General features: G+C 40.9%; 1 protein-coding gene across 4 annotated transcripts in view; it reads right to left on the reverse strand.

Annotated features, from left to right (window-relative positions):
- The window catches only part of CHRM3 (cholinergic receptor muscarinic 3), a 314,922-nt gene that overhangs the window by 15,210 nt on the left and 275,560 nt on the right, over positions 1 to 24,152 (reverse strand). The window contains exon 1 of one of the 4 annotated variants that reach the window (XM_028531198.2): positions 2,664 to 3,675. The exons of the other annotated variants lie outside the window; for them this stretch is intronic. The gene's annotated coding sequence lies outside the window, so the exon portion shown is untranslated. Of the gene's footprint in view, positions 1 to 2,663; positions 3,676 to 24,152 lie in introns of those variants that run through there. 4 annotated transcript variants of the gene reach the window in all.

Here is a 24,152-nt window from a genome sequence, read left to right on the forward strand (position 1 = left end):
GTTAGCCAGGTTAAAGGAGAGCTCAGATTTGGCACCTTCCTGTGCCTGCCAGCTATGTAGGAGGAGGACTCAACAAAGGAGCAAAGACGCCTGCCAGCACTTCCATCCCCAGGAGAGAGATGCCCCTCTAGCCCTTGTTCTAAAGCTGGTCAGTTCCATTTCTCCCAGTATGCCCCTGGCACTTTATGAGCTGCTGCCTCTCTTCAGGAGGCAGAGCAAGTTACTTTGTGAGTGAGTGAGTGAGTGAGTGAGTCTAATGGTAGACCCTTTAGGACATGTAGCACCTAGGTTCCCAGCAAATATCCACCACACTCAGACATAAGCCCTGCTGGCTCTTACAGCCAGTTGTTATGGGGACTCTTCTTCCTTGCACTGGGGACCCCCCTTCCTTAGGGGGAGTTCCACCACTGAGATATCCCTACCAATTTTTAACTGATGTACCATGGGGGTGAGACATGTACATTCCATATCTCAGCCTCTATCAGTCTATCATGGCTTTTTCTTTATGTCCTTATTTGTAGTCCTTCTGATCAGCTAGTCTTCAGGTGGTCCTCAAGGGCTTCTTTGTATAATTTAGTTGTAATTTTGTTGTGGTCATGGAAGGAGGGGTGCACAGCATTTACCTACTCTGTTTTCTTGATCAGAGTCCTTTAGTATATAGATAACTTAACATAAGCAATGAGAAAATATTTTAACACTACACTCACATACACTTGCATAGAAATAGTTGCAAAACTGTGTATTAGTTCTTTCACACATTGTTACCAAAATGTATAAATAACTAAGAATCATTACAATTAATGCATCAACAGCAAGGTCCCCATGGTGTAATGGAAAGCTTTGGGTGGAACTTGCTCTACCTTCTGGGAACCTCCAGGGTTGTAATTCCAGGACACAACTGGTCCAGAAATCCTCACATCACCAACTCCTATAGACTTTATTCACTAAATCATTTCTCAAAAAGTGTCATTCTATGAATTCGATGTTTGATAAGCATAGCAAAAATTTATTAAGATCACTTAGGCTGTGTTTAGGCTCTTGGTGAAAATGGTGTTCGGCTATAGACTCTTACACAAAACATGCACACACATGCACGTGGCCAGAGACCTGCATCAAGGCTTTAGACACAGTGTGTCAAATGTGTCCACCAACGGACTGCAAGGGGTGTGGTCAGAGTCACATGGGGCCTTTGGGAGAGGTCTGAGGGTGTAGCAGGAAGGCTTCAGAATCTGAAAAATATAGATTCAAGCTCCATTTAACCACTTCCTACCAGTGGGGTCTTAGGTATAATTTAAACTCTCTGAGTCCCATTTTCTCATTGAAAAATGGGACTAGCACATGCTATAGATTAAATTGTTGATAATTCCAACCTAGAATTTAATTGTTTCTCATTAAAATGTTTTAATACTTATAAGGTTCTTATACCTGAGCCAGTATATATCATGTGCTATGTAAGTGTTACATCTTCCATTATTATTTTATTCTTCTTCTTATTGAACAATGATTTCACATGGAGTGCTTGTCAGGAGGCTCAGACCTCAGTTCGGTGACATAATAAGTAACAGTAGTGAATATTTACTATCATCCTTATGCACATATTTCTCTTTTTGCTGCACCAGGCTCTTGTTACTTTTTAATGTGCTCTCTGAAAACCCTTACACAGAGGTTGGCAAAATTTGGTTTATCATTGTGAGGACACAAAACACAGAGTTTACTATTATATTTGTATTTATTCTTATTGTATTATTTAGTTGTGCTACAACTGTAAACCTACTTTTGCCAACTCCTGTATTCCTAACATATTTCCACTTCACAGCTTCTTGGACATAATAGCTAACTTTCCTTGACCACTGCCTGAGTTTTGATACAGCCCATTTTATATCCCTCTTTTCCTCTCACTTCCCCTCCTCGTCTAGCCCCCTTGAGCTCTGAATCTAAAATGCCTTTTAAGAATGAGATAAAACAGTTTCTAAGTCTCTGCTCTCATGTCCCATGGAATGTATCATGGTCTGCAGACACATTTTTGTCACTTATGTCATTCTGATATTTTAGACATAAATATAATGGCCAGTAAAGCTAGTACTCTATTTTGTGTGATGATACCTCTGTCTTCTTTTTTTGTTTTTTGTTTTCTTATTGTCAACACCATGCAGTGAATGTCTGTTATTTGTCTTTCCATCAGCCATTCTTTTGGAAGTAGGTTGCCGTCCGCAGTATGCACTTGGGAATGGCCATCAATCACATGGTCTGGACTCCTTTACCTCAGCAAAGGGCCTACAGTTCACTGAGAGAGGGGCAGTAAGAGTAGATTTGGGGAATGGACATGGACACAGGAAAGGGGGAGAGCAATTCCCTGTTATCGGGGACTCTTAGGTATTGATGACCCCATTTATATTCACATGGACAATCTGAGAGGTAGAACAATAATAGAGAAAAATATGTGATGGAGAGAGATGGCAGGAAATGAGAGGAACAGAGGCAGCGTGAACATGATGCCCTCCCAGACCTGGATCCAGACACTCCTCAAGTTAAGTCCTCCTCCTTGACCTTGCCACTTATATGAGCCAACATTTCCTTTGTTGCCTGGCTACCCGAGATAGGTTATTTTCACCTGCAACTGAAAGGGATCTGATTAACATAACTGTCATCATCAACATCAATACCTCTTATTGAGCCACGACTAACTTCAGGTCACTATGACTGGAACCATTAGATTCAGTAATTCAGGACCCTGCTGTCCATGCACTTAACCCCTAGGTGAGAAATGGGACATGAATAAGATAATATTGAAAAGCACAACATTTTTTAGGCAATGTGAGATTGTTCCCTGCAGATAATCCCATTTTGTTTGTACAAATTCAATAACAACTTAATTTGCTCAATTGACTGATCTTAATGAAGAATATAAGTAAGGCTTTTGGAAATAAGGCTAAAATTAATTCTCTTTAGTTCATTTTATCCTATGTATCTGGAGAGCACCATAAACCTTATAATATTCCAGTCCGATCATGCTTTGTTGGAATACAGAATATCAAAGAAACCAGAATTAAAGAAAGATACCTACAAGTAGGACTAGATCTATAAATTGCATTCATTCAATACTTTTTCTGGTGATCCTGGAGACTAAAGACTTCTTGACTCATTATCATGACTCACAAAACTTGTGACTCGTGAGCTGCCACACAAGTGATCTTTGATCTGAATATGTTGGCATATCTGCCAGTGGCTATTGTTCTTCTTACAATTCAACATTAGTTCAAAATCTAATACCCTTTGAAAGTTTAAGATATGTGTTTTTCTTATTTTAAAATGTTCTGGACCTTGTCCATCATACAATAGACATAGATATAAATTGAGCAAAATCTTTAGTGTTAGAAAAGAATCATTAAAGGAGAATTTCCTGTAGTTACTTGCTTGTCTATGTTATATAATCTCCAAAAGACAATAATTAATAAGTTAATATTTCATAAGTATGCACTCAGTACAGATGACCACACTTGAGTTTTCTTCTAATATTTTCATATGTGAAAACAAAAAGGAGGATATGAATCCAGTAGATAAACATGTCATTGAGGAAAAGAAAGCCATGTTGATAGGAAAAGAGTATTATGAACCCAACACATTACTAAAACCCATAATGACTTACAGCTATGGGGAGAGAAATGTCTAAGAAATCATAAGCATTCATTTGACACTACAGCAACAGTTTTCTTGTCTTCACTAATAACTTTTCATTGGAAAGTAGCAGAACATAGTTAAAAGCCTGATTGATTTGGATTTGATATCTGGGTTGGCAGAGGAGTTTAAACTTGGCAGGTTACCTGACTTCTCTGAGACTACATTTCCTCACCTGTAAAACTAGATTACCTACATAAAATCACAAAGAACCCCAAGTAGCCAAAACAATCTCAAGAAAAAAATAAATCTGGAGACATTATACCTCTTGATTTCACAATATGTTACAAGGTTATGGTAATTAAAAGAGTATGGCACTGGTCTAAAGACAGACATACAGACCAGTGTAACTGAACAGAGAGCCCAGAATAACTGATCTTTCACAGGAATGCCCAGAATGCACAATGGGGAAAGGGTAGTATCTTCAACAAATATGTTAGAAAAACTGAATATCTGTATGCAATAGAATGAGATAAAATCTGTATGTTATACCATACAAAAAATTCTACTCTGTGTGGATTTAAGACTTAAAAAGATAAGACATGAAACTATAAAACTTCTAAAAAAACCATAGGAAATCAGCTTCATGACATTGGTCTTGACAGGGATTTAATGGATATGGTACCAATAGCACAGGTAACAAAAGCAAAAATAGGTACATGAGACTACATCACAGTGGAAAGCTTCTCCACAACAATGAAATAAATCAGCCAACTGAAAAGGTGGTTTATCAAAGGGAGAAAATACTTGCAAACAATATATATCTGATTAAGAATTAATTTACATAATATATGATAAACACAATTCAATATCAAAGGAATTTATAACCACCTTAACAAATAGGCAAAGGAGTTGAAAAGACATTTCTCAAAGAAAACATACCAATGGCATATAGGTATATAAGATGTTCAATGTCACTAATTATAAGGGCAATGCAAATCAAAACCAAAATAAGATATCATCTCACACCTCTTAGGATGGCTATTATAAAAGATAAATATCAAAAGACAACATATGTTGACAAGGATGTGAAGAAATTAGAAGCTTTGTAAACTGTTAGTAGGAATTCAAAATGGTGCAGTCACTATGAAAAGACTGTAGGTTCCTCAAAAAATATATTGTGGAACTACCATATGATCCAATAATCCCACTTCTGAATATTTATCTAAAAGTAATGAAGTCAGCATTTCAAAGAAATATTAGCATTACCATGTTCACTGTAGCACGATTCACAGTAGACAAAATATGGAAACAAACTAAATATATATGGATGTTAATGGATATCTAGATAAATGGATAAGGACAATATGGCATGTACACACAATAGAATACTATTAAGCCTTAAAAAGGAGAAGGAAATCCTGCAATATACAACAACATGGATGAACCCTAGAGACATTACACAAGTGAAATCACAGAAGGACAAATTATTCACTTTCAGGTGGTTTCAGAAGTAGAACTCACAGCAGCAGAGAGCAGGTTAGTGGTAGCCAGGGGCTGGGGGTGGTGGTAGGAGAGGAAAACAAGGGGTACCTGTTCAATGGGCATAGCATGATGCAAGATGAGTAAGAGCTGCATGGCATCAGGCCTATAGCAGACAATACTACAGTGTACACTTAAGTTTTTGTTAGGAAGGGAAGGCTCATGTTAAGCGGCCTTACTACAATATAAACCAAGAAACAATCTGAAATGCCACTGCCTACTCTTTGAGTGGTGAAGGCCAATGGGGCTGGCTGGGGCTGAGTGGAGGGGGACATTGAAGGGATAAGGAGGACACTTGTAATTGTGTCAACAAGAAAAAAATAAAAATAAATAAACCTCATAGAGCCAGGGCTCCTTTGTGACCCAGGCACAGGCATGGAATAATAATACCCCAGTCAATCCAAGAAGAAGAAAAGAAGGAGAAGGAGAGGGAGGGGAAGGGGAGGGGGAAGGGGAGAGGGAGGGGGAGAGGGAGGGGAGGGGGAGAGGGAGGGGGGAGGGGAGAAGAAACAACATTATGGTGTGGCAAGATAATAACAGCTTAGAGTACAGTACTAATTGATGCGCTGCCTTCCTTACACCAATTCCAAATTCTCATGCCCTCAGAGTTGGGTTGTCACTGCAGAGACACTGGGAGAAAGACATCAGCCCATGCTCAATCTCTGCTTTTTAAACTAGACTTTAAATTCTCTGACAGAGACAGCTTTAGAGATAAGGTCTTTAGGCAACAAATATGGTGTGCTGGCTTAAACACTAGACAAATAAAAAATCCCCCTCACTCCACTGAGACTAAATATACTGATACAAATACTGTAAAGATGTGGTTCAGAGTGTCAACAACACCATGAGCCAGCAATTTAATTTCTAGGCATCTGTCCCCAGAAACTTTTGGATACATATGTACACAAAAAGATATACATACAGAGGTTTGCTGGAGCACTTGTGGTCATGACAAAAACTAGGAAAGCTGACAGACCAATTGTTTGGAAATACATTTTAAAAATCTGGTGAGACACGAAGGAGAATACTATCACAGCAGCCATAATGAACTTATTTATATATGGTGTAACACAGAAAGTTACAATAATGCATTGTTGAGTAAGAAAAACAAGTGTGAGGTGATGAGTACAATGTGATATGACTTAGGTAACTAAAGCATACAACAATATATATAATATGTAAATTGTATATATTTAAAATTATCGTAAAAAGATAGACAGATGTATACAAATTATGTATTAGCAGTAATGCTTCAAACAGGGGAGATATTTAGTGTTGAGTGGCATTGACCAAGAGAACTTTACCTTAATCTTTAATGTTCCTAATGAGAAAAAACAAATAAACAAACACAAACCAAAATAAATGGCTATCTCAGGTCAGAGGGATGTGGGGAAGAGAGTTCAAAGGGGAAGGTATTGGCAATGGTTGCCAGGAAGGACTCGGAATCCCAACCATTATCCTGATGCTGGTTCTAGATGAGGAGATGGTCATAGAAGGAAACGAGTCTGGCAGTATTGGTGATGCAAGAGGAAAGGGTATCTGTGCCTCACTCATGGCCTTCTCTTCTGGTGCCTAAAGGTGGCCACTGCTGTGGTTACTGGGTTGCTCTGGCAGATGCTTAGAAAACCTACACACACTTAGAAGTAGATTCTTCCTCACTATCGCCTCCAGAGAGGGGCTCGCTCAGGCTGACCCCTGGATTTCAGCTTGGTGAGACCTTGCAGGGAACCCAGCCACCATTCAGAACTTTGAAAATAAAAACGGGTGTTGTAAATTGCTAAGTAACTTGTTATATAGATATCTGTTATATAAAATGAAACTGTCCTGTTCTGAATATCGATGTATTGAAACAATTATACATAAGTCAATGCCTAACACACTCTCTGATTCCTGGCAACCCCAGTTCTCTGTCCTGGTTGGGTTATCCATGGCCTCAGGGGACTTTCTCCCCTTTGTTCCTTGGGGGCACCTCAATGACTCTACTGACAACTCAGCCTTTTCTCCACAGCCCAGGGAGATGCATTTTACCCACAGCAAGGCTGCGCCCAGTTTTATTAAGCAAGGGAGTGTCAACAGATGGCTAAGACATAGGATCCCTTTCTCCCCAGACTTTCACTCAGGTACCTGTACCTGGTCCCCACTCCCCATGCCAGATTTATGACACTGAAAGTATCCTTGAGCTCAGAAGACTCAACAATCAAGTTCTTGGTGCACTGTGTGACATCAGAAGAAACTGATAGAAGGTCATAAGGTCTTCGTTAAAGAATATCTAAAAAACTTCGACAAGTTTTGAAAGTCACCAATGCCTTTCTAGTGTTTAGCTATAGTTTAATAAATGATATGTAACTTCCTAAAAATCAAGAGTTCTAGGTGAGACCCAAATAAAATAATGATAAACCTAGGCCAAAAGCCTTCTGTTTAAGGAGATTTTTCTGAGAAGATGATATCATTTCTATGCTCAAGGCTCTTTTCCTCATCTTGACTCAGAAGTCTTTGTACTGTGGAGTTAGCATGTTTGAGTCAAGGAAGTTCATATTCTGTAGGCACTGAATTGACTTTTACTGGTGCAGAGACCTAAAGGAAGACTTGCTTTTTAATGCTCAGAAAGAAACAGGTGGTGGCAACAGACACTCCTGTAAGCCTTCTGATCTTTGCTTTTTATAAATAGTCCCAGGATGAACGCAGCTTCCTGGGGACTGGGGATGTCAGGTAGAAACAGAATGGGGCAGTGTCTGCATCTGGTTCCTCTCTAAGATCTAAAGGAGGTTTCATTCCTTCTGGTGCAAGCCGGGGCCCGTGGGGTTGGTCGGACATTCATGGAGGTGGTAGTGAAGTGCTCCGGGCTCCATGCCTTACGCAAGGAGGACAAACCTCACATGCTCCTGCTGGTATGGGGCATGGCGTTTCTGAGAGCACTCCTGGGTTCTGGGAGGAAGACCCTACCTTTCCACATGCATACATACAGGTTGGTTCTTGATTTCGACTCTGAGTGTATATTCCCTACATTGCACTGAAGAGCACATACAGAATTGATCCTTTAAAATACTCAAAATGTAAGTGGAAGCCCATTATTGGGCCAATACAGAAATAGAAAAGAAAAGAAATAGACTTGAATAGGACATATAGGAACTTATACCACATAATAATAATAATTCTGTTTCACAAAACTTTTAAGACACACACACACTCGTGCATGTAGCAGTGTATAATCATGGTCAGCAATGCTTGAAGGCCACTGCAGCAAACAGTTTGACATGTTTTATTAATATTTAAAATCAGAAAGTGAAACAGAAAATGTGAAAACATGATTTGAGAGTACTAAGTTTAGGGGAAAGTAAAAAATAGTTATGAAAAATGTACTCCCTTCCCCCTAGTTATGTAATAAAATTTTCTGGGATTATAAATATGTAAAATATATGTGTGTATATAGATAACTTTTTAAATTTAAAAATGTGTGTGAATATACAATGCTAAAGCACATGCAAAAGTGCTTAACAACACCTAAAGGCCAATATCAATGTCAGACCTTTTTTTCTGTGATAAATTCCAAAGAGACACACTCATTTTATTTCCTGTAAACCATCCTTGCAGGGCCTCCTGAATAATTATCGGGAGTTGTAAATTGTTAAAACTCTTGAACCAATTGACAAAGTGTAAGTTCCTTTTTTTATAGAAACCTAAATTAATACCACTATACCTCTGTTATAATTATTTTAATAATGGAGACCAAGGAGAAAAATATCTTTGCAGTTTGTAACCATGCTAAAGTCAATTATTAGTGCTTCTTCTCTACTCAGAATCCAGTATGCATCAAAGGGACTTGTATTGGGTCTCTCTTTGAACTGCCTTCTTTGCTAAGAGTGCCTGCCTTGGCACATAATTCATTACAGGATTCAATATTTTAAATGAATTACCGTCTGGTGAAGGCAAGACCAGAGGCGACCACTAGGTGGCAGAGCAGACTTGGAGAACAGCGTCTCCGCAGGCAGGTGCCCAGGGCAGCCAAGTTTCCCCAAGGAGTGGACAGATCTTCAGCTCAGTTCAGGCCGCAGGGCCCGTGGAGGATGTCAAACACGGTCCACAAACCCTTTGCATCAAACGTGTCTTCACAGGGAATCAAACTTTTTCAGACATGCACAGTCAGAATTTAACTTGTGAACCCTTGTTATTCTTTTCAAGCTCCAAGGAGGAAAGATGTGCCCTAATATGGTGCAATTGCTCATGTTGTGAACAGAACATTCCAGAATGCCAGAACTGGAACAACATTCCATTTAAAAAGGAGAAGCTTGCTTTTATAAAGTATCCTGCGGCCTTTCTTGGCTGTTGCCTTTCATAGGTTTTATTTAATTTTATAATAAAAGTGAATTTCTTTGGAAAAGTACTTAATCATTACTGTTTATCACAACAGCTGCTGCTGAAATACCATGGTATTACCTCAAAAATACAAAGAAATTGCACTAATGATTATCTGCATTAGCACCCTAAAGACTAAAACCTTTTGCTATTAGAATTTCTAAAGAAATGGCAAGAAGTAAAAACAAATGTTAAGCAGTTTTTTCAACATTTTTAAGGCCAGTTTGCCCAGAAAGCTTCTGCTCCTGTGAAGAAAAGTATCTTAGAGTATTTTCCTACAGCAAACTCATGATTGAAGATTTGGTTGCTATGTTTTCAACATTCTGAAAATGTATGCTTATTTATTTTGAAGATTGTGCTTTTGTAATGGAGGGTCATAAATTATTCATTTAAAGTGCTTTTACAGTTAATATAAATTTAGGAATAATTCTGATTAGGCTCCCGGTCAAGATGGCAGCATAGGTAAACACAAAACTTGTATCCTCCCACAACCATTTCAAAATTACAACTATAAAACAACCATCATTGAGAGTCACCTGGAGTTTAGCTGAACAGAAGTCCCACAACTAAGGATTTAAAGAAGCCACAGTGAGGCTGGTAGGAGGCGCAACGTCTCAGAATGATCCCAAACTCACATGTGGAAGATAAAAATCAGGAGGGATATCTAGGTTGCAGAGGTACCCCTGAGAAGTGAGGGGTCCCAACCCCACACCAGGCCCCTGGCCCAGGGTTCCCGTGCCAGGAAGGGAAGTCCCCAGAACTTCAGGCCATAAAAACCAGCAGGGACTGTGGCTGAGGGAGACGGAGGCTACTGGAGTACCAGGTGTTCCTCTTAAAGGGCCCGCACATGGACTTACTTGGACTCAGTTGTTCTGAGCAGAAGCTCAAAAGGGACTAGTGATGGGGTTTCCAGCAAAGATGAAGGCATAGATAGATATACTTTGCCTCCTCACATAACCCCCTCAAAAAAAGAACAATAACAAATTTAAAAACAAAAAATAACCAGAACAGCCAGAAAACCGAATTGTATGGAAGTCCAACAACCAAGGAACTAAAGAAGAAACATTCATTCAGACCAGTAGGAGGGGTGGAGATGGGCAGCCGGGCATAGAGGACTCGTGACAAGACAGTGGCTACAGTACCAGGGCATGCAAGGTGGTCGGTGGTGGCTGACGAACCAGGAGAGGTGGTAGCTAGTGGAGCCAATGGTCTCACATTTGTGTGTGGGTAATCTGTGAGGAATACCTGGGGAGTGAGACAGACTGCACAACCCAGGGTTCCAGCATGATGAAATAAAGCCTCAAAACCCCTGACTGAAAAAACCTGTGGGGGTTGCGTTGCCACAAGAAACTCTGAACCTCATAGGGAAGTTCATTGGAGAGACCCACAGGGTCCTAGAACCTATACAAAACCACCCACTCAGGAATCAGCACCAGAAGGGCCCAATTTGCTTGTGGGTGGTGGGGGAAGTAATTGAAAGGTGGCAGAGAGCATAAGGGGCATTGTTCCCACTTGGACCCCTCCCCCACATACAACACAACAATGCAGCAATGTGGGTTGCCCTGCCCTGGTGAACACCTAAGGCTCTGCCCCTTACTATATAACAGGCATCCTGAGACAAAAAAATATATAGCCCAAATGAAAGTACAGATCAAAGCTCGGAAAACATACAACAAAGTGGTGAGATAGCCAAGCTATCAGATGCTGAGTTCAAAACACCGGTAACCAGGATGCTCACAGAAATAGGTGAGTATGGTCACAAAATAATGGAAAAGATTAAGGCTATGAAAAATGAAGTAAAGGAAAATATACAGGGAACCAACACTGAAGGGAAGGAAACCAGACTCAAACCAGTGGTTTGGGGAAGAAGGGAGAAATAAACATCCAAGCAGAACAGAATGAAGAAAGAAGAATTCAAAAAAATGAGGAGAGGCTTAGGAACCTGCAGGACAACTTTAAACATTCCAACATCCAAATTATAGGGGTGCCAGAAGGAGAAGAGGAAGAGCAAGGAATTGAAAAGTTATTTGAAAACATAATGAAGGAGATTTTTCCTAATCTGGCAAAGGAAATAGACCTCCAGGAACTCCTAAAAAAGTTGACCCAATGAGGAACACACCAAGGCACATCGTAATTACATTACCCAAGATTAAAGAGAAGGAGAGAATCTTAAAAGCAGCAAGAGAAAGGGAGACAGTAACCTACAAAGGAGTTCCCATAAGACTCTCAGCTGATTTCTCAAAACAAACCTTGCAGGCAAGAAGGGGTTGGAAAGTATTCGAAATCATGAAAGGCAAGGACCTACAGCCAAGATTACTGTATCCAGCAAAGCTATCATTTAGAATGGAAGGGCAGATAAAGTGCTTCTCAGATAAGATCAAGTTAAAGGAGTTTATCATTACCAATGCTTTATTATATGAAATGTTAAAGAGACTTATCTAAGAAAAAGAAGAAAATAAAAAAATACAAACAGTAAAATGACAACAAACTCACAACTATCAACAACCAAACCAAAAACAAAAATAAAAACAAACTAAGCAAACAACTAGAATAGGAAGAGAATTACAGAAATAGAGATCACATGGAGGGTTATCAGTGGGGAGAGGTGAGGGGAGAATGGGGGGAAAGTTTCATAGAATAAGAAGCATAAATGACAGGTACAAAACAGGCAGGGGAAGGTTAAGAATAGTATGGGAAATGGGGAAGCCAAAGAACTTATAGGTATAATGCATGGACAGGAACTGGCGGGGGGCGGGGGGGCATGATGGTGGAAGGAGGGTTCAGTGTAGAGGTGAATAAAGGAGAGAAAAAAATGGGGCAACTCTAACAGCATAATCAATAAAATGTATTAAAATAAAAAATAAAATAAAATGTGGAATTAAAAGGAAAAAGGGGCTAGTGACATTTGGGAAAAACTGAATTGTCTGGCCTAGGGGACTTTCTGTAGGGGATTTTCTACCAGACAGGAGTGCTGGCAGAGGCCATCATTCCTTTGCTGAGCCCTACCCCACCAGAGCCAGCAGGCCGGTGCCATATCTGAGACTCCATCAACCTGACTCACACTGTTCACCCAACCTTCCTGATTTCCTGAGACCCCACACCACCCAACCTGTGGGCCCATGCAAGCTGTTTCCAGTGCAAACAGCTTGCAGACCATTTGTTTCCAGACCATGCAAACAAATGGTCTGTCTTAAGACATGCTTCAGGTGTTCCTAAAATCTCTCAAACAAGCAGCAGCTGGCCTCTGTGTACCCTGTACCTCTTGCTAAGTGGCCCCAGGCTTGCACTAATGGCTCCCAGCCTTGGTTCTCAGATTGGTCTCTCCTGGGCACTTCAAAGCCCAGCACAGGGAGCAGCCATCTGTAGATCCTGCTGGGTGGCCTTGGGCAGAAAACACAGGTGGCGCTGACTTTGACCTGCATCTTCCGGGAGGCCCCAGGACCAGCACACTCAGTGAACAACTTCAGGCCACCTCAGAGTACCACCCAATCACCTCCCCAAATGACACACTCAAGGGGTAAACTCAGTGGGCACCAGAGTCCCACTGAAGGAAGTCCTGTGCCATGGGGTGGGCCCCTGCACAAGGTGGCTACATCCAGTCCTTGCAGATGACTGGCTTGGGTAAATCCCTCCCACTGACCTGCCAACAGCAATCAAGTTTCAACTACAATAGGAGGGTGTACACAGTTCACACAATGGAGCACCCAGCTTAGATGACCAGGGAGTCTGTGCCGCTGGACCTAAATAAGATCATCAAAGCAGGAGTGGGAATAACCAGCTTTGCTTGAGTCAGGGATACTTTGTAAGTCTTGAGGAATACAGCTCTGCCTGCCAGCCAGCGAAGAGAGAGGCAGCATTCCAGACAGAAGGATGAGCACAGAAGCCCATCCCTTGTACAGACAACCTTTCAAATGGTTTCTTTTAGTGCCTTAAAGGAGCCTGTAGGGGAGGTCCTATCTCCTTCTATCAAACTTGGCTCTGAGATGTAGCACAATTTTTTTTTTCTGGTGGTAGACCCAGAACTATTGGAATTATTGGGATTAACATTGTCACACTTTTGACAGGAGAACTGATAACAGAAAAGCTCAAAGAGATAAAACTACAGAAAATGTAAAGTTACACGATGGCAGAAATAGAGGTTTCATTTGAGTCACTTGAAGGGAATGAGATTGCATGATGGGGCACTCAGAGGCAATTGTAGGGAGGGTCGAGGAGCTAGACTAGGGTTTTCAAAGTGACCTCAGGACTCAGGGAGAGTGGCATTCACCTGGGACTGGCCCCAAAAAGGGAGAATTCAGTGGAACTCACTTTCCAGGACAGGAAGGAGTAGCATTCCCTTGACAACTGGGACACTGTCAAGGAACTACCTTAGCCATTTTCACTTGCAAGAATGAGAAGAGTCCTCAAATAACCACGCCATCTCTTCACATGTCTGTCTGGTAAAGGGCACACTTTAAGCACAGAGATTTCTGTGAATGAAAGCTTCATAAATTACAAAAATTATTTTGTAATTGTTCTTTGCCACCCCTGCAGTACACTCTCGACCTCACACTGAATGCTGTTAACACTCGTTCACACCCCGAAGGCTCGAGGAGCCACTTCAAACACAGGGACAGACAACCTGTGTGTCAGTACTAACTCACCATCTGTGAGCTGTCTGTGGGACCTTGAGTTCGTGATCAAAGCTCTGGGACCAGTATCCATACCAGGGAATTAGGAAGAGCCATACTCTATGGTCATTAGGCAAATTCAGCAAATTAGTAGGAAAAGCATCTGACACAACTCCCATCACTCAGTTGTCACTTTATAAATGGGGATCCTCTCTCTCCTGCTTCATGATCACATTCAGGGCTGCAATCCCGGGGATACGCCAGCAAGGCAGCTATGGCTATGGTGATGTGTCCACCTGCACTGGCAGCCACCAGTGCCATTCTCTGGTTAAATATTTGAAATATCACTGATTGCATACATGTATTTTACTATTAGGTTGTAAATATCTTGAGGACACTATCAAAGGCTTTTTCCTTTTTTCTATTTTTTTTTTTTGAGTTTCCAATTCTGTCTCAGAATTCCTAACTGTGATTTAAATAGTGTGACTTCTCAGTACATAACATATTTCAGTGAACTGATGTTTGATGCACATAGTTTTACTGATAATACTCAATTTTTATTTAAAAATGAATCAGGCAAGAATAGTGTGATTCTGCTCAGCAACTAGAAAGCAAAAAACCCTCAAGATCAAATTGAATTCTTCTAAAAAGAGGAAAAAATGGAGAATGGAGACAAAGGAGACAGGGTACCAAGTAGAAAAACCCTACAAATAACAGGGGGCAAAAACAAACTAGCAAAGTAGCTAGCTTTAAGATATTCAGCAAAGAATATTATACAAGACTAAGAGATTAAAAAGCATTGTGAAAAGGAGGGAAAACTATGGAAATGAAAACAAGACACCACATTTTATTTTGACTTATTGTTTTTTGAGGGTCATACTTTCTAAGTCCCTTCTTTATAATTTTAAAAACAAACATCATGATGATTTTAGGATACTGCAGGTTTTGAACAGTTTCTATTGCTGCTACTGGTAACACCTATTCTTGAGGAACCAGGTGTCTTTCTCAAGAACATACACATGTGCTAACTCATGTCATCCTGCCCATAATCCCATGAGGTGAGGATGACTGGGCTTTCCCCTAGGAGCATGAAGAAATGGGAGCCATAAGTTGTTAAGACACACCCTGAGTCACACAGCTGTCTGTAAGATGCGGACACTCCTGGCTCCTAAGTTCCTCCCAACCCTTCCCGGGTAGCACATCCATCACCGACAAGGAGTCCCTGATGGCACGGAGCAGAAACCCAGCCCTCTGGCCCACTGGTGGTAAAGGTTTACTTAGTAAGTAAATATTTGTTAGGTGAATAATTACGTCCTTCCAAAACTTGTCCTCCTGCAAAAAGAATTAAATGTGTGTTTTTAAGCACTCACTGTGTGCCTGGAACTGTTTTCCGTTTACACGTTAAGTCATTTAATCCTCACAACAAGCCCGTGTGTTAGGAATCTTTCATTTAATGACCAGATGAGACAATGGAGGCCCAGAGAGGTTAAGTACCTGGGTTATGGTCACACAGCTCCTTGTTGCAAAGATTTGAACTAAGGCAGTCTGACCCCAGAATTTTCTCCTAACTAATTCCATATGTATTGTGTCCTCTAGTTGTTTTTTTTTTTAATTCAATAGTATACCATGGACACCTTTCCCATTCAGTGAAAACAAATCTACATCACACAGGCTTTAAAGGAACCTCCAAACAAACAGGGACCGCCTGGGATTCATTAGTTGGCATGTGAGGTCCTTGGCTCAAATAGGAGTTTCCAAACAGGAAAGCGTATGAGACAGTACAAATGTTGAGGAGTCTTTCAAGGAAATGTTTTTGAGCTCAGCATCAGTGCAGCCAATAGAAAATCTCTGAGATGATGAAAACGAAACCACTGGTTTCCAGGATCCTTTTCTACTTCAGCTCTGCTGAACTTAAGTAAGGAGTTAAAGGCCGCATGTCAAGAGTAAAGGAGCTTGTCACTGACTAAGGCCCAAAACAGTGCAGCAAATCAAATCACTGAATACATATGAAAGGACTCTGATGGCGTGTAAGATGGATGAGAGCTGATGCAACCCTTCTTAACACATTAAAATCCAGGACATTTGCAGATTTTGATTAAAAAATAAAAGGGGGCCCTGGCCTAGTAAGTTCAGTTGGTTAGAGCATTGACCAGACATGCCAAGGTGATGGGTTTGGTCCCTGGTCAGGGTGCATGTAAGAATCAACCGGTGAATGCATAGACAAGTGGAACAACAAATCTATGTTTCTCTCTCTCTCCTCTCTGTTTCTTCCCCTTCCTCTCTTTCTAAAGTCAATAAATAAAAAACTAAACTAAAATGAAATAAAAGGAAAATTATACTCTTGAAATTTGATCAAGTTCTCTTTATCTGTTGAAGTAAAATAATGAGAACAGAAACTGTTTGAATCAAAATAAAATAATAATTAAATGTATATTTTGGCACATTCTGCCTAATTAAGTATTAGAAAACAACGATCTCTTGTTTTTTAGTTTCCTACAACAAAAACAGAAACTAGAGCTCCTGTCGCTATTAATTCTGGCTCTATTAACAACAAAGGGGCAAAGCTGAACCACTCCAACCAGTGCGTGTTCTTTTGCTAAAATGTGACAGGAATATGCATGAAAAAATTAACTAGTGAAAAGTGTGAAAGCAATAACATTAAAAGATTTATTCAGTCAGAAGACAAACAAAAAATACCTGAAGGAGAGATGCTGAGGTTTGGTGCCCGGAATGATTTTCAGAAGTCCCCCTCAGAAGATGCTTCCTGTGGCAACCTCAGCACCAGCTGTCTGGGCCTTGGCTGGGGCACTTGCTATGGAGGGTTTTTGCCATGAAGGCTCAGGGTCTCCATCTCCCCGGCTGCTTCTAGCCCTCTAAGGGCCAGGAATGGGGATCATGTGTGTTTAGAAACCCACAAGGCAAGGCCCGAAGCCAGATACACGGGATGGCAAACAGTCTATGCTGTGTGGACCTGAGTTAACTGGGCCAATGATTTCACCCTCTGAGGCTGTATTTCTCTTTCCTGGGAAGATATCTGTATAATGTGTAAGTCAGTGCCTGAGACACGGAGTCTTTATTTGTGATAAATATTATTAACTATATCTTCCTGTTTATAACACACACCAAGCTCTGTCGAATGAATACACCATGGTGAAGTGGACATGCTTTTGATTACTTTTTTAATGTTCACTGATTTTAGAGAGAGAGGGAAGAAAGAGACAGAAACATCAGCCCATTGCCTCCCACACGTGCCCCTTCCCAAAGACTGAACCTGCAAACTTTTGGTGTATGACACAACGTTCTCATTGACTGAGCCACCCTGCCAGGGCTGGGCATGCTTCTTTGAAGAAATTCTTTTAACAATTCCCCGCATTCAAAAGGCTTAAAGTGTTTACAATGTGAGTGATCCCATGGGCATGTAACATTAATACTGGAGATGGCACTGCACGCTGCACAGTGCTATTCCTATCACTGAAGCGATGACATATTTGTAGAACATGACCAGCTCCACAATACCTAGTAATCTCCTCCACATATGGCATGATACTATCAGTACTGTGTACTATGTAATGGAATATTATAATATGGCATACAATATATAGTGTGTTAATTATATTAACTCTGCAAGGTAGATACTCTCAGTACTTGATGTCTGAGGAAATTTGGGCACGGAGGGGTTACCTATGCGCCCCAGTTTCGCAGCAGCCCTGGGAATGCAGACTGCGTGTCCGACACTAAAGCAGGCTCCCATTTTAGCCTGCACTGCAGGGGCTTCTCTTGCAGTTGGCATTGACCACGTGATTACTGCTGTGTTCAGGCAATTGTAGCTCTGGAATAAATGTATTTGCTTCCTTATTGTTTTGTGATAGATGAACCAGGAATCAGGTCATAAGAGAATTAAAGATGAAATAAAGTTAGGCTTTTCCTGAATTTAAATTTCTACGTCTTTATACGAGCATTATCTTTTTCATTTTATCTCCCTCATTATGCTTGATGTCCTCTGGAGTGAGTCATTTAAATTGGCTACATTTCTGAGAGGCTAAGCATGCCCCAGGCTAGTACTAATGGCCATGTGTACAGTGAATGGCTGCTAGTGACCCACTGCTGTGAGGTGACTGCATGCTCTGCTGCTCTGCATCACTGGCTCGCGTGGTCGAGCCAGTCTGCACAAGCCCATATTGGCAGACCAGTACACGGAGGTGACCCGAGTCCTCTGGGCAGGGGTTGCTCATGAGAAGATGTAATACTGAGGTCACTGCATTCCTTCCCCACCTCTAGCCAAGTGAGGTGGGTGGCCGTGGGCTACTACCAATGAAAATTAATGGTTCAGGCAGGCTGGTTAAAGCACTACTCGGTTTCTCCACAAAGACACTGGCACTTGCAACAGAATAGGGAGCTCTATCCAGTCTATTTTTTATTGCCATTGTCTCCAGAGAAATACATAACCACCTCAACAACAACAAACATTTTCAACTATAAAACAGGCTGTGGCAAGAAGAGACATTTTATAAAACTTATATTGTAATACAGGGGTAGGCAAAAGTAGGTTTATAGTTGTTCATATAGAAAATGTCATAATTAATAAATAATACCAGAATAAACTCTGTTTTGCATACTCACAACTGTAAACCTACTTTTGCCCACCCCTGTATATTCCAACCACAGGCAGGTACAGACTTTGTGGAGACTGAAGTGACTATAACTTATTGTCTCCTTTTAACAACGTGAATACAAAATTGTGAATATGAAATGCCATTACTCCTTTGAACTTCAGGTAGGTCTGAGTGAGAGGATTTGAAATTTTACCTTTATGAACTTCACACTAAATCAATAAATTCCAATTCTACTAATTCCAATAAAAACTGAGATGATCTGGTTATGATTGAGATACTGAAAGTTTTGAAAACTCTGTATATAACTAACTCATATGTTCATTCATATGTTTAGAGGGCATGAAATTCTCTTCACAAACATCTCAGCAAATACACACAACAAGCATGGAAATGCTGATGCTATAAGGAAGAAAATTCAGCTCACTCAGATGTAATGCATTCCAAGAAGTTAGGTTTCTGAAAGTTTAATTAGCTTCTGAAATTGTTTGAGAACCTATGAGCCCCCAAGGTATGCTATCAAATGATCACATTACAGATAGTGGGAAATAATTTTAAATGAAAGAGTGAATTCACTCTTCTGGAAAGTTGGTGTCAATGTGGAACCCATCTGTAAACACAGGGTGACATCAAGGAACTGAGTCACAGAAGCAGTCCACTTATGAGGACAGAGGGACAAATCTGGACATGCAATCATCGCATTTGGAGAGTTCAGTTTTTCTGGGAATGATAAAGAATAACAACAAGGAGGTGACTGATAAATTCATATGTCAAAGGGACACTCGTGGAAAGATTTTGTCCATGTATTTGGCACAGCGTTGCCCACCTAGAGGCCCAGTGATGCTTACTGGAACCCAGCTGGAGGACAGTTAGCATATGTGTGACTAAGGGTTCTGTATCCAGCAGCAGGCACGTGTCTAATGTGGTTCTTGAAGGGATTTTTGTTCAGCCAACTTAAAATTCTTAGAGATCTTAAATGCTAATGACATTTTCCCATATTAGATTTGCAACTATTGTAAGTATAAGCAGACATGTAGAAAGTGTTGAAACTACCTGCAATTGTACAATTTATTTAAAGAAAACCTGTGACCAGATGTTATGCTATGCATGGTCACTGAAAATAGAAGACATCAGAAGGATTAAGTTTAAACTGATTCCAGGAAATATTTAAATAAGATATGATAATGAGACAGAAGAGCTGGCCCCAATAACTTGTTTCCATGGGAACATCTATTTTTCTTCCTAGTGATATTTTAAATTGGAATATTACATATCCATCCAGGGTGGGCACCCCAAACACCAGTGGGATTTTGCACGACTCCCTCGCCACGGTGCTGCTCTTCTGTTGCCATCTAGGGCTCAAGGTCTGTTTTGTGCTGCCTACAACGGCAACCCAGGGCTTCCCTTTCTCCTTTCACCATGGCTAAGGAAGTAGAGATGAGATTCGAGGCTGAGACTCTGCCTCAACAAGTTTCAGGGACCATTCCTGTCTTCCTTGCTTTCTCAAAACTATCACCATCATGGGACTGATGCTGGCTCAAAATATCAAAGCACACTTAACAAGAAATTAGGGGAGCAGCTTAGGTAGAACTAAATATTGTAACAGGACTCTGTTGATCACTTAGAAATAGCTTTGAGAGCATCTTAATTACATCCTCTCAATAATCAACTGGGTAAAGAAGTTAGTTTCCATTTATCAGATCAGAGAAGAAGAGATGCCTATGAACAATTTTAACCCAGTGCACTTGGATCAGTTAGCTATTTAGCTTGGAGTCACCTTCTACTTTATCAGAGTGAAAGTTACTGATTCCCTCTGTGGGAAGCACGAATCCATCGTGCTTCTGACCAACACAGAAGGTCACTGTTGGTACCGAAGTTGTCACCAAATAAACTTATTTGCTACTAAAAATATGCTGAGTGCTTTAGCACTGAAACATTTCCTGATTTTCTTTTTCCTCAGGCTGGAAGAAATGATTCCAAGTGGATGCAAACCAGCCAATCAACTTAGTTCACTCATAGGCATTTCCTAGACCAGTGTTTATGAAAGTGTGGTCCCTGGACCAGCAGCATCGGCATCACCTGGGTACACATTAGCCATGCATAGTGCCAACCCCACTCCAGATCTCCCAGATAAGAAATTCTGGAGGTGGGGCCCAGCGATCTGGGTTTTCACAAGCTTTCCAGGTATATCTAACACATGTGAAAACTGGAGAACCAATGGTTGGCATGTGTCTTCGATGCCAACCACTTGCAGAATCAAGAAACACACAATACTGGGTATCAAAGGGGTAGTGCAGGGATATCAAATATTGCTCATTTCCTCTAAGTCACCTGACCGTTGCTACAGTTTCTCCAAGGATCTCTAAAATTCTCTTCAAGCATTCTTCCTGGTCACCTTTCCACCCCCAATTTTTGTCAATCAGATTCTCAACAGCCAGCTCAGTTAGCACTTTGACAGTGAGAGCAAATGAAGCCCAGAGGCATGGTTCATATGGTACATCTGAACGGCATCTGTTGGAGGAAGCTGAGCACAGCCCACTTGTTCTCCACCAGCTATTCAACCAGAATACCTTCTGCATTTTTTCTACCATGAAAATTAATAAAGAGAAATTTTACTAAAACGGGGTTGGAAGGTCAGAAGGCCGTGCTCATGCAGTGACAATAGAGGTCAACTGCAGAAAGGGCTGTCAGCTGCAGACCCCAACAGATGAAGCTTCCACAGAAAAGAATCATCACTCGCAGGCCCCAGGGGAAAAGACGTACAGTGAGTCTCCTTCAGGAAGGCAACTGCCAAGCAGCTCAGCCGATAGGAAATGGTCCCCTCCTGGACTTTCCCCTCTCTTCCAATGGACTTTGGTTCTAAACAAACCCTCCAAATTTCTCCTTTTCCTCCATAAAACAAGGGTATTCTCCTTTGTGGGACTTGTCTATGCCTTTTCTGTAGCTGGCTTGTCCAGACGTAATTCTCAGCTATTCCCTAGCCCACTTTTGCATAAAATAACTTACTGTTTTATTCTAGATCCACATTATTTTAAGGTGTGAGGGATATTTAACAAATTTCAAGGCATGTTTTCTTTTCACTCAAAGAGTTACAGTCTACGTGAAGTGAATGAAGTAACCGAGGGCCTCAAAATTATAAACAGGCTTCCATTTTGTTTTTTTCTCCATAAGCCTAGTAACATGATGGGCCAGGGGAGACCTTTGGTAAAGACCCAGTGAGTGACTGACTGCCCAGGAAGATCAATATTTGAAACTGAGTAGTAGGCACCATACAATTGGTGGAGTTCATTAACATGCACAGGCACACAGAGTGAGGCCAGAGTAACTGAGAGAAAAAAGGAAGTTTAGTATGCCCATGGTGAGCTATTTTTCTTCCCCCCTACTCCCCCATTCACACAAGAGAGATGAACCAGATCAGCCTCAAAAAGCTTCATTAATGAATCTAAGAACATTTACTCAGTCTTCATGTATCAGTGTGTTGGTTTCATGGGGCTGCCCTAAAAACTGACCACAATTTGGATGGCTTGAAACAAGAGAAATATGTTTTCTCCTAGTTCTAGTAGTTACATGTCCAAAGTCAAGGTGTCAGCAGGGCTGTGCTCCCTCCAGAGGCTACAGGAGTGACCCCTTCTGGTGGTCCAGGCAGGCACTCCTTGGCTAGTGGCTGCATCACTCTAATTACACCTCAATGGTCACATTGCTTTTCCTCTTCAGTCTTTGCTATGTGTGCCTCTTAAAGGACACTTGTCTTTGGATTTAGAGCTTGCAGGGATAATCCAGGATGATCACCTCATTGCAAGCCCTTAACTTCATGACGACAGCTAAGACCCTTTTGCTAAACAAGGTAACATTCACAATTTGGGAGCTTAAGATATGCACGTGTCCTTTGGAGCTATAGTTAACATAACATAAAACAGACACCTTTATCTCTCCTCCTGATGAACTTTTGTTGTGAATGTTTGTGGAGGGCCTTCCCTTTCTGTATGATATATTTACTTTGGCACTCTAAAGTAAAACTTTGCCATTGTGTTTTTTATTTGTGTTAGAAACAAAATAAGAGGAGAGAAGCATTTTTAATAATGCTTCAAAAAAAGTCCAAAAGTTTAGAGGTGTGATAAATATGGATACAGGCATTGGAAATGAAGTGTCAGGAAAGCAGATATGGTAGGTCAGGGACATTCCACTACCAGTTACTTGTCACGCACCTGTATTTATTCTTTTACTTATTCATATGTTCAACAAATAAGAACTGAGTATTTATGTATCTGTTAAAAGTAATCGGTGAACACAGACCCAGAGTGAGACTGTGTGGGTTCAAACCCACATACTAATTTTGTGCCTTTGGGAAATTTTCTGTGTCTCAGTTTCATTCTCTGTAAAACATGGAGTAATGAGTACTTAAATGAGGGATTGCAAAAGGATTAAACTAATTAATAAAGCACTTAGAATGCTGGCCACAAGGGGAATAGGTCGTGTTTACTAATTAGTAAAATAAATATGCAGGTTCTGTGCTAGCTTTGGGGATGAGCAAGACAAAGGAAAGGTTACATTCTAGAAGGAAAGAGACTTCTTCAAAAAAATAAATGCACACAATTGTGGTGCAAAGGAAATGAACAAAGCCCTGAGTTGTAATTAAAAGGGGTGCAAATTGGGGGGGGGAGGGATGGTATTTTAGATGACATGGGGAAGTGTCTGTTCCCCAGGGAGGTGACTTTTCAGCTGAGGACAAAGACATAAAAAGTAAATCCATGCAAAAAGTGGGTGGAGGAACATTATAGGTCTTAAGGTGGTGCTTATTGAGAAAACAAATTGTTTTATATCTCACAATGATGAGTAAAGGCAGGGGAGGCACTTGTGCTACTGAGTAACAGGTTAAGTGTTGCCATTTGTATGTTTCAACAGAACCTAGAGTTCAGGGGTTGGAAACAGGTGGGCACTTCTCCAGAGTCACAGATAAAACATCACATGATGAGAGAAATACTTGAACATGTATTTTATGAGCTACTAAGGCAAGATGATCCTCCAATAATCCTGAAGAGACTCCTTTCTATGCAAAAAGTAGCTTCAGACATGTGGAGTCTCCCAGAAGAGAAATCACACCCATTTCATTTCATGGTAGGTTATCTGACACTCATAAGTGGGCATAGCCCATGCAGGGCTGCAGATCCCGCTTCCTAGTAGCTCGTGGCTTGTAGCACACACCTTCACATGATGCTTTAAAGACAGGTGCATTTCAGGTGATCAGTCAGCACAGATCAGATTCTCCTTCAAATTGTTCTTACTGTCCCCATGCCAGCTAGCAATTGAACAAGTTTCATTTTTCCTCAACACACATAAATATACCTGAAAGACCTTCAGCAAGTTACTCTACATCTGCACCTCATTTTCTGATGCTGTGAAGTGCAAATGATAATTGCATCTC

Source organism: Phyllostomus discolor, chromosome 15 (assembly GCF_004126475.2).
Source record: "Phyllostomus discolor isolate MPI-MPIP mPhyDis1 chromosome 15, mPhyDis1.pri.v3, whole genome shotgun sequence".
NCBI lineage: Eukaryota > Metazoa > Chordata > Mammalia > Chiroptera > Phyllostomidae > Phyllostomus > Phyllostomus discolor.